This window comes from Equus asinus, chromosome 8 (genome assembly GCF_041296235.1).
Source record: "Equus asinus isolate D_3611 breed Donkey chromosome 8, EquAss-T2T_v2, whole genome shotgun sequence".
NCBI lineage: Eukaryota > Metazoa > Chordata > Mammalia > Perissodactyla > Equidae > Equus > Equus asinus.
This window is the reverse complement of record NC_091797.1, coordinates 68,700,001-68,709,807: the sequence shown is the minus strand read 5'-3', so window position 1 is coordinate 68,709,807 and position 9,807 is coordinate 68,700,001. Positions and strand designations below refer to the sequence as shown.

Genomic DNA, 9,807 nt, shown 5'->3' with positions numbered 1-9,807 from the left:
TGTCGCTGGGGCTCCGGAGGAGGGCCACTCTGTAAAAGCGGCCGCCAGATGGCGCCCAACGACCGGCGCGGAGGGGTCAGCGGGAGGGAACCGGGTCACCAGCCAGCGAGAGTGCACAGCCTGAGCCCACCGCCGGGTCAGGTCTCTCTCTGTCTCCCTCTGTCTCTGTCTCTCTGTCTCTGTCTCTGTCTCTGTCTCTCTCTCTCTCTCTCTCTCTCTCTCTTTCTCTCTGGGCCCGCTTGGGGCGGCCGGGAGGTCACCACGTGAGGCCCCAGGGTGTCCACCTCGGAGCTCCCAGGCAGCACAGGGCAACCCTGGGCGCAGAAGGAGGTGTTGGAAAATCGGCGGGGAGGGGGGTGGGGTGGGTGGGCTTGCCAGGAAGGGGACAGACTCCCCACGTGACTCCTGGGCCGGGCCGGGCGCGGGGCTGCCGGCTGGCTGACGCGGACAGAGGTGGAAAAGTCCCCGGAGATGCCACGGGGCAGGCCGGGGCTGCCGGCCCCCGCTTCCCGGAGCGGCCCGAGCACTTCCCGGGCTCCCGGGAGGACTTAGAAAATCAGGGCGGGGTGGGGGGTGGGGGTCGCTGTCAAACCGAAACCATGCACGTCATCAGAGAAGGACCGTGATGACAGAGGAATTGTCCGCAGTCTGTCAGGAATTGTGTGCAGCCTGTCACTTCCGGCCCAGAGGGTCTTTCTAAGGCAGACGGACAGACAGAGCCCACAAGTCGTAGAGGAAAGGACCGAGCCGCTTGGCCGCGGAAAAGTTTACAAGACAAAACGGGTCTCCCTCCGCACGGGGCCACAGCAAAGCCCAAAGACGACACACGGGGGGAGCATGGGTGCAGATGCACGTGTGGTGATAAGAATATGGATTTCAGCAGGGCTTCCCGTCCTCATCAACAAGCAGAAGCACCCAAATGGTGGGGGTTGGGGGGCAGAGACCTCACAGCCATTCCCTCCACAAATTGAGTTCCCCGGGACATCCTCACAGCGCCGTGCTGTGAGTGTGTGTGGGTGTTTAAAATGGAGTAAATGTGGACGTGGAACTGCCCCGTGAAACCAAAATAACAACAGTCGTAGATCTTCTTTGGTCATTTAGAAAATTCTTTTTTTTTTTTTTTTTTTCCCCAGCGGTGCACGTATTTCCCTTCCAAAAAAGAAGAACGGGAAAGGAGATGTTAAAGGCAAGCAGAGAGAGGAAAACTGTTGCAAAACAAAAGCTGAGCTCCCGTCCGAGGGAGGCCTCCTCCATTGGAGGCCTAGGAAATCATTCTGACAAAATGGAGGATCTCTGTCTTTGGTGTCGATTCCCTCAGAGGTCAAGAGAAACCTTTTCCAATGTCTTTATCAGGAGGAGACTAGAAGTTAGAGAAAAGTATCCTTTCGAGAGCAAGAGAAACAAATTCTGATTTTGCATCAGCTTCCCTCCGATCTTGAAACTCATTGACTTGATTCCATTCTGTCGACGGAAATAATCCGGAACCAATCTATCCGTGAAAATCTGGGTGAGTTTATTCTGACCTAAAATGTGAGGACTGTGGCCCGGGGCCTTTCTTCCCGAAGGAAGAAAGGGCGCCCGGGAAGTGGGGTGTACAGAGTGCTTCTAGACCCCCAGAGAGGACGTTTCACATAGGATCGAAAGGTCCCTTGGACGATAGTCGCGAGACTGCTCTGTCGGCACAGCGATCGACAGACACTGCTGGGTGGCAGGTCTGTTGTCTGGGCCTGGGTGGTCACAGGTGAGCCGGATGGTCAAAGATGAGCGCAACCATCCGTTCCTAGCCTAAGGAAAGATGCCTCTCCTTAAGGAAAGGCCCGAGCACGGGGAAGCTGCTCCTTTCCCTTAAGGGCATTGGTTCTTGCCGTAGGAAATGTTTAAAGCGGATCTACGATGCGATGCGTGCTCGACGGCCACGTCAGGCCCTTTTGGAAAAACACTGTCAGGCCGAATTAGGCCGACACCCAATGGCTTCCTCATACACTCCAATAGATCCTATCGCTCGCCATTTCTATCTGTCCACTCGTTCCAATTTTAGGCCACTTGACCACGAGCAGACCTTTTTCTCAGATTTTTTTCCCTGTGAGACTTTGATCACTTTTTCACAGACAAAGCGATCTTTACTTTTTAGGCCCTCTTGCCTGAAGGCAGCCATCTCACTTTCCTTGAACACAAAGATGTTTCCCATATTCACTTTTAGTGGCTTTTTGTTTTGTTTTGTTTTGAGGACGATGAGCCCTGAGCTAACTGCTGCCAATCCTCCTCTTTTTGCCGAGGAAGGCTGGCCCTGAGCTAACCTCCGTGCCCATCTTCCTCTATTTCACATGTGGGACGCCTACCACCACGTGGCTCGCCCAGCGGTGCCACGTCCACCCCCGGGATCCGAACCAGCGAACCCCGGGCCGGCGAAGCGGAACAGGCACACTTAACCAGCACGCCACCGGGCCGGCCTAGTGGCTTTCATCACATTTGTCAAGTAGAATTTTTAACCCTCACGAACCTTAATTTTGGTGAAAACTAAGAAGTCAGCAATTAGGAACTGTCCTTCCCATGAGTATTCTGTCGCTTGGCCAATTTCTAACCACTTGGCAACTTTTAGAAACATGGGATTTCATAGGTTTATCTTTTCCTTCGCTTTATTTGATTTCATCTCACTTTAGTTTTTGGGTGAGGAAGATCGGCCCTCACAGAGCTAACGCCTGTTGCCAATCTTCCTCTTCTTTCTGCTTGAGGGAGAGCGGGCCCGAGGTAACACCTGCGCCCCACTTCCTCGATCTTGTGGACGGGATGCCGCCACAGCCCGGTGTGAGGAGCGGTGGAGGTCCACGCCCGGGATCTGAACCCGAGGACCCCGGGCTGCCGAAGCTGAGTGCAGGAGCTTAACCACTATGCCGCCGGGCCGCCGTCCCCTGTCAAAGCTTTTAATAAAGCACGAGACGTGTTCCTCGATAGACCCAAACGTCTTTTAGTTTCCGTAGCCTCACAAACGCAAAGTAGATAAACTTCTATTTAGCCACTCACGTCTCAGGTTCTATCTTACTCGGAAATGATCTACATCATCAAGGAAATTGTTTTTGTCTTAAGTTTGGCACCCGAGCTAACGACTGTTGCCAATCTTCCGTTTTTGTTTTTTTTCCCCCCCTCCCGATTTTTCTCCCCAAATCCCCCCCCATGACATAGTTGTCTATCTTAGTTGAGGGCCCTTCTAGTTGTGGCATGTGGGACGCCGCCTCCACACGGCCCAACGAGCGGTGCCGTGTCCGTGCCCGGGATCTGAACGGGCAAAACCCTGGGCCGCCGAAGGGGAGCGTGTGAACTTAACCACTCGGCCACGGGGCTGCCCCCGTCCGTGGACTTTTTTTATCACCTGATTTCACCTCGCAAAACTTCAAAGCTTCAAGTTATCAGAGAGGTTTGGGAAGTTGTTTTTATTTATTTAATTAATTTATTTTTCGAGGAAGACGAGCCCCGAGCTGACACCTGCTGCCAATTCTCCTCTTTTTGCCCCGGGAGAGTGGTCCCGAGCTAACATCTGTGCCCATCCTCCTCCCCTTGATAGGCGGGACGCCGACCACAGCGTGGCTCGCCAAGTGGCGCCACGTCCGCACCCCGGACCCGAACCGGCGAACCCCTGGCCGACAAAACGGAACGTGCGAACTTAACTGCTGTGCCGCCGGGCTGGCCCTTCGGGAAGTTCTTTTCAGGACACAGGCCATAAACTAGAATCACCGCTACAGGTTTATCGGAGCAACATCAGCGTTCGTGGTGGATTGAGTCGTCCCCTCTGTCTCTCCCCTCCAGGGGACAACCAAACGGACGTCTATCGACCCACCCACCAAGGATTCCCCCGCATGGCACAGCAGGATGCCTGAGAGATCCACGCAGCCCTACAGCGGCAAGTCACATTCGCACAGTCAAAATTCAATGGCAGAGACAAAACGTTAAGGTCAGCGAGAGGGAAGAGAATAACCGGCCCAGGAGCAACAGTGTGAAGAACACGGAGAAGACGGGTCCTAGACGCCGGGGTCCCCGGAGCAGCGATTTCATCAGAGGCCCGCGAACGTCCACGATCTCCACATCACGTTTATGGCCGACTGCGTGTGTGGGTCCTTTGGAATCGACCAGGCTACCATCTGGGCCACTTTGGGACATTGTGTCCAGCTGCCCCGAGCAGTGGAGCTGTCGTTCGAGTGTAAGATGGGGCCCGTCCGGGGAGAGAATGGGGACGGGGAAAGGGAGGCTGCGGGAAGTCACAGAGTCTGAGGTGTTTGGGGGAGACCGACTCTTCTAAAGTGGAGGCGATAGAAGGAGAGCAGCAGGATTTTTGGATTTTTGTTCCCTCTGTTAGGTATCTGGGTCTGGAGGAGAGTGGGGCGGGGGGAGGGGGGGTCGTGGTGGTGGTGGTGGTGGTGGTGGCGGTGGTGGTGGTGGTGGGTGTGAGGCTGAGGCAGGGCTGGTGTTTCCTTTCCGGGTCAGGTGAAAGAGCTCCTCCAGTGGAGGTTTTTGGACAAGGGGTCTGGTCTGGCAGGATGGGAGGTTGCGGGTCGAGCCACAGGGGAATCTGTCGTAGCTCAGACTCGGGCCTTTGAAGAAATAGACAGAGAGAGGAGTTTTGCTCTGTCTGTCACCGCAGCCGGCACCTCAGCAGCAACAACAGAAGGCTTCCTGAATGAGTGAAGGGGCAGGAGCCAGCGTGCCCCGTGCCTCTCTCAGCCCTGCGCCGGCAGGGAAGGAAGCAGGCAGGCAGACAGGCAGGCCTCAGGGCTACTCCCGTCCTACTTCCCGGTGGTCCCTGTCCTGGCCCCGCCCCCACTCTCCCCCTGACCCTCACCGCTCCCCAGCCCTCTTCTCAGCCAGAGAGGCGATGGGGGGCGGGGCGGTCCCAGAACAAGTTTCCTCTCATCCGCCATCATCTTGCCACCCTGACGACTTGGCCCGAGATCCGGCCTAGGCTGTACCTGTGTGTGGTTTTCCTGTGGACAAGGGGGCCGGTTCACCATTTCGGAGGAAACCCCTAGCCTTCCACTGCCGAGTCGAGTCGGTGGGACTCGCCAGCCTGGGAGGGGGGAGGGGGGAGGGGAGGTCAGGCCCATTCATTCCGACGGGCCTGGTGTCAGGGCTTCATTCAAGTGCAGGAAGCTCTCTCCCATGGCCTCGGGCTCTTTTCCATTGAACGGCTTTCTTCAATTCCCCCACCCTTAGGCCGCAGTCCGCCAAGGGCCGGGAGGCAGGGAGGGAAGATGTTGGGGCAGGGTGGCTGTCTGAGAAACTCGCCTCGTCTGGGGCAGAAAGAGTGCTCCCCTCCTTTCTCTAACCCTACTAGACTGCTTGAGGATCACGGACGGTTTGGCTCATCGATGAGCCCTGCGTTATGGGCCCGGCAAGCAAACTCCTAACTGGCAACCCGCTGCTCTAGGCGTGTGTGGGTTTTTTGATCATTCACCTTCAAGTTCGCACGACATTAGTCCGTGTCCCCCGCCCCAGCTTCCCATGGGAAATCCTCCGTCTCTTTCCACAGACTCACTGGCGACTTCACACAGGGCCTGCCTCCTCCTCCTCCTCCTCCTCCTCCTCCTCCGAAGGAAGGAAGGAAGGAAGGAAGGAAGGGGCTGACCCCGTGGCCGAGCGGTTGAGTTTGCACGCTCCGCTCAGCGGCCCGGGGCTTCGAAGGTTCGGATCCTGGGCTCGGACACGGTACCGCTCATCAAGCCACGCTGAGGTGGCGTCCCACACGGCAGAACCAGAGGGACCCTCAAAGAGAATATACAACTAGGTACTGGGGTGCTCTGGGGAGAAGAAGAAGAAGGAGGAGGAATAAAAAGAAAAGAAAAGATTGGCAATGAGCTCGGGTGCCGGTCTTTAAAAAAAAAAAGAGGAAGAAAGATGGACAAACAGGAACGAATCCCACTGACGGCACCTCCAAATGGTGGGGGGTAGGGGGGTGGGGGGGGTGGGGAGTGGCATCATCGGGCCAATGGTGACTCTGAGTCGTGATCCCGCAGTTGTGTTATTTGATATTTTATCGAATCGATTTATTATTTTATTTTTGAGGAAGATGAGCCCTGAGCGAACATCTGCCGCCAATCCTCCTCTGTCGGCCGAGGAAGACTGGCCCTGAGCTGACATCCGTGCCCATCCCCCTCTACTTTCCAGGTGGGACGCCTGCCACACCGTGGCTCGCCAAGCGGTGCTGGGTCCTGCGCCCGGGATCCGGACCGGCGAACCCGGGGCCGGCGGAGCAGAACGTGCGAACTTCACCGCCGCACCACCGGGCCGGCCCCCGGATTTGTTTTAAAAATCCAGTAAGGGGCTGGCCCCGTGGCCGAGTGGTTAAGTTCGCGCGCTCCGCTGCAGGCGGCCCAGTGTTTCGTCGGTTCGGATCCCGGGCGCGGACACGGCACTGCTCATCAAACCACGCTGAGGCGGCGTCCCACATACCACCGCTAGAAGGACCCACAACGAAGAACACACAACTATGTACCGGGGGGCTTTGGGGAGAAAAAGGAAAGACAAAAAATAAAATCTTCAAAACTCCAATAAAACTTTGAGTGAAGACGACGAGGAGGATGTGAAACGTATCTCACGCCTCTGAGCCGAGCCGTCCGCTTAGGAAGGGGGACGAGGACCCTTTGTAAGCGATGTCCCTTTTTAAGCACCATTCTAAACCACAGAACAGAACTCCCTCTCCTCGACCCGGAGCGAGGAGGTTCCTGGGTGTGTCAGAGAGGGCCACGTCCTCTGCAGCACGAACGAACCGCCAGGGTTCGGCCACGGGAAAGAATTTCTTCCTCTCCAGGGGGACTAAAAGTCGCCGACGGCAGCGGGCGTAGGTGCTATCCTTCCCGTCCAGGAAAGGCAGGGAGAACTTCAGCCGTGAAGAGAAGGAGGTCTTCCTCACTCCCCGTTGTTTCGGGAGGGCCCCTTTGGCAGGGGAGTTTTGTCTCCTGATTTCAAGTCAGGAAGAAAAGGGAGAGAGAGAGAGACAATGTCCTTCTCATGCCAGGTCGGTCTGAGGGGGACCTCCTCTGGTTTCCTCCCTTCCCAGGGAAGGCCGTTCGCTCCTTCTTCTAGAAAAAGCTCCCAAAGCACCACCGCCCAGGATGGTCGACCTACGCCCATCGTCCCTCCTTTCCCAATCATTTCTACCGCGACAGAGGGACAGAGGCCCCGGCCCCATCCCCATCCCCACCCCCACCCCCATCGCCTGCCTCCTTGATGGCCAAAGGAGCTGCCTCTGAGAATGGAACGGGGCTTGGAAACCTTCTAGAGGGGTGACTCTCACCTGCCTGCCTGCTGGGAAAAGCACCACGCTGTCCATCGGACTGCTCTTTTGGGCAAACGTAGGCGTGCCACATAGCGATCGACAGCTATGGCGGGGGGGGGGGGCGGTGGCGTGGTGGTGCCCAGGATCCACGACACGGGACGGCTGCGGAGCACGACAGCCCTAAGACCTTGAGGGAGACGGGGTGGCGCGTGAATCCTTTCGGAACGAGAACGACAGGAAACGCTGACGGGGACGTGTTCTCGTCTTGAGAACACACCAACGCCTCGCACGGTGTCTGACCCGGGGTGCCTCTGACTTTTGTCATCAGAGACGATCCTCTCGACCGCCCCTCACGCTTTGGGGAAAAGGGGAGAGGGACTCGGTAGCACGGGAGAAGCCATCCATCCGCCCTTCCTTTCCGTCTTCACGGCTCCTTCTCGTGGAAAACGAGGAAGCCGTCCAGAGGAACGGAACACTGACCCGGGCCAAAGCGTGGCCCAGCCTGAGCCTCCAAAACCTTCTGCTAAGTGAGAGGTGCCAGACATCCAAGGCGACCTACGTTGCGATTCCACGCAGAGGAGAGAGCTAGAACGGTCCAACCCTAGAGGGCGACAGCAGATGGCGGCGGCGGCGGCGGCGGCGGCGGCGGCGGTGGCGGTGGTGGTGGTGGTCGTGGTGGGGCAGATCCGGGAGTGGGGCCGTTGTTTCTTTCGGAGGGAGGGGGTGGAAACGGAAACCTTCTGGAAATAGATAGCCGTGACGGATGCGCCACCTTGGGGAGAGAGACTCCCGAAGGCCACTGGCTTGTGCCCCGTGGAAAGGATGGATTCGGTGGGATGGGAATTCTACCTCCGTGTAGAGCGTGTGGTAAACCACGAGGTGGGTGGGTGGGTGGCCTCCCTGCCTCGCCTCCACCTAGACGTCCACACACAGAGACCGACGAGGGAGGGAGGGAGGGAGAGAGACAAGACGGACAGAGGCGAAGGCCGAGGCCGAGGCCGAGGCAGTGAGCGAGTAAGTGATCGACCCTGGCCATAGGGATTCCTCAGAGGGCGTCTCTTGGCTCCCCAAACGAAGAATGTGTGTGGAGATCGAGAAAGATCACCAACCTAGGAGAACCAGCAAGACATCCTCACCCGCAAGAGAGCCGCTGGGCCCCTGCCGTCCCTGCCACCGCCACCCCTACCCCTCGCCTTTGGCAGCAACGCCAACAAAAGGCAGGCAGATGAGTGGGAGAGTCGTGTGGTGGTGTCCCCCAAGGAATGTGGGTCCATGCCGACGAGCGGTCGTCGGCGTGTGGAAAAGCCAGAGGCGGGCTGACTAGAAGGAGGGCGTCCTGGGGGAAGGGGCCAGGGTGTGAGGGAGAGAGGCAGGCCTGTTTCTCTTCCCCTGTTGGTCCCAAGTCAGGGGCCCAGAGGAGGAAAGCTGTCCATTCCTTTCCGACTTGGACGGTTCGGGCGGGACCGACCGATCCCCGCGGCGGCGCGGTCGGGGCTTTCTGGACCAGAACCCCTCTCTCCGTCGCCTTTTGACCACACACACGCTTTAGAGGCCAAGAGAAAATGGATCGGGTCTCTCTGTCTCTCTCCCTAGAAAACAAGGGCCGGGGGCCGAGCCCGTGGACGAGCGGTCAAGTACGCGCCCCCCACCCCGACCCCCGGCTTCGACGGCCCAGGTTTTCACCGGTTCGGATCCTGGGCACAGCCCCAGACCCAGCATCGCCCTTCAAGCCACGCCGAGGCGGCGTCCCATATAGCAGAAACCCGAAAGACCTACCACTGGAACCTACAACTATGGACGGGACGGGACGGGACGGGACGGGACGGGGCGGGGCGGAGCGGGGGTTGGGGGGGCGGCTTTGGGGAGAAGGAAGAAAGAAAAAATAAAAGAAACACAAGGACGGTCATCGCGATAGTTCTTTCCACTTCCATCCATATGTTAACAGGACCCAAGTTTCCCGACCTCCATTTGGATGTATGTGAACTAAATGGAGAAGCTATTCAAAGGACTCCTCTAAAGAAGTCCACGTTCTTCTTTCTAAATGATAATGAAAATCATTGTCACCAACGCTCTTCCAACCCTCCATGTCCAGACGGCCTCCCGCCCCTCCCCCATCCCCAACTCCCGCCCCGCCCCGCCCCGCCCCGCCCCGCGCCGACCCCCGCCCCCCGGCATTCTCCCCGCCCACCTTTCCCCTCTCCACTCCTACCCCCCCGCCCCCCGCCGCCCGGGACACCGCCCCCCCCGCCCCCCCACACGCCCCCACCCCCATCCCAGCCTGGCCACCTGGTCGACCTCCTCGAACACTATATAAGAGGATGCCGGGCAGCAGGTGGCGCCCGACAAGCGGCCTCCTCACCGGCCGGACGGATCAGCCTCGCGGGGGCGGGCAATGGGGAGGCGTTCGTCCAGGTCAGGTCAGGTCGGGGGAGGGAGGATGCAGTGCCGGCCGGCCTGGTGCGTGGCCTGGTCCCGATCCACCCCGCGTCTCGTTTCTCGGGCCGGGAGGAGTACAGGCGGGGAGGCCGACTCGGTCACGGAAA

General features: G+C 58.4%; 2 long non-coding RNA genes across 2 annotated transcripts; one reads left to right on the top strand and one right to left on the bottom strand.

Moving 5' to 3' along the window:
* The first annotated feature begins 396 nt into the window (after nucleotides 1–396).
* LOC123287678 (uncharacterized) lies at nucleotides 397–5,657 on the top strand. The gene is made up of 3 exons (XR_011505277.1): nucleotides 397–1,507; nucleotides 3,560–4,192; nucleotides 5,519–5,657. It is a non-coding gene; the product is annotated as an uncharacterized lncRNA (long non-coding RNA).
* LOC123285929 (uncharacterized) lies at nucleotides 4,958–7,933 on the bottom strand. The gene is made up of 3 exons (XR_011505278.1): nucleotides 7,283–7,933; nucleotides 5,444–6,944; nucleotides 4,958–5,056 (listed from the first exon to the last, which is right to left on the bottom strand). It is a non-coding gene; the product is annotated as an uncharacterized lncRNA (long non-coding RNA).
* Between the last annotated feature and the right edge of the window lie 1,874 nt (nucleotides 7,934–9,807).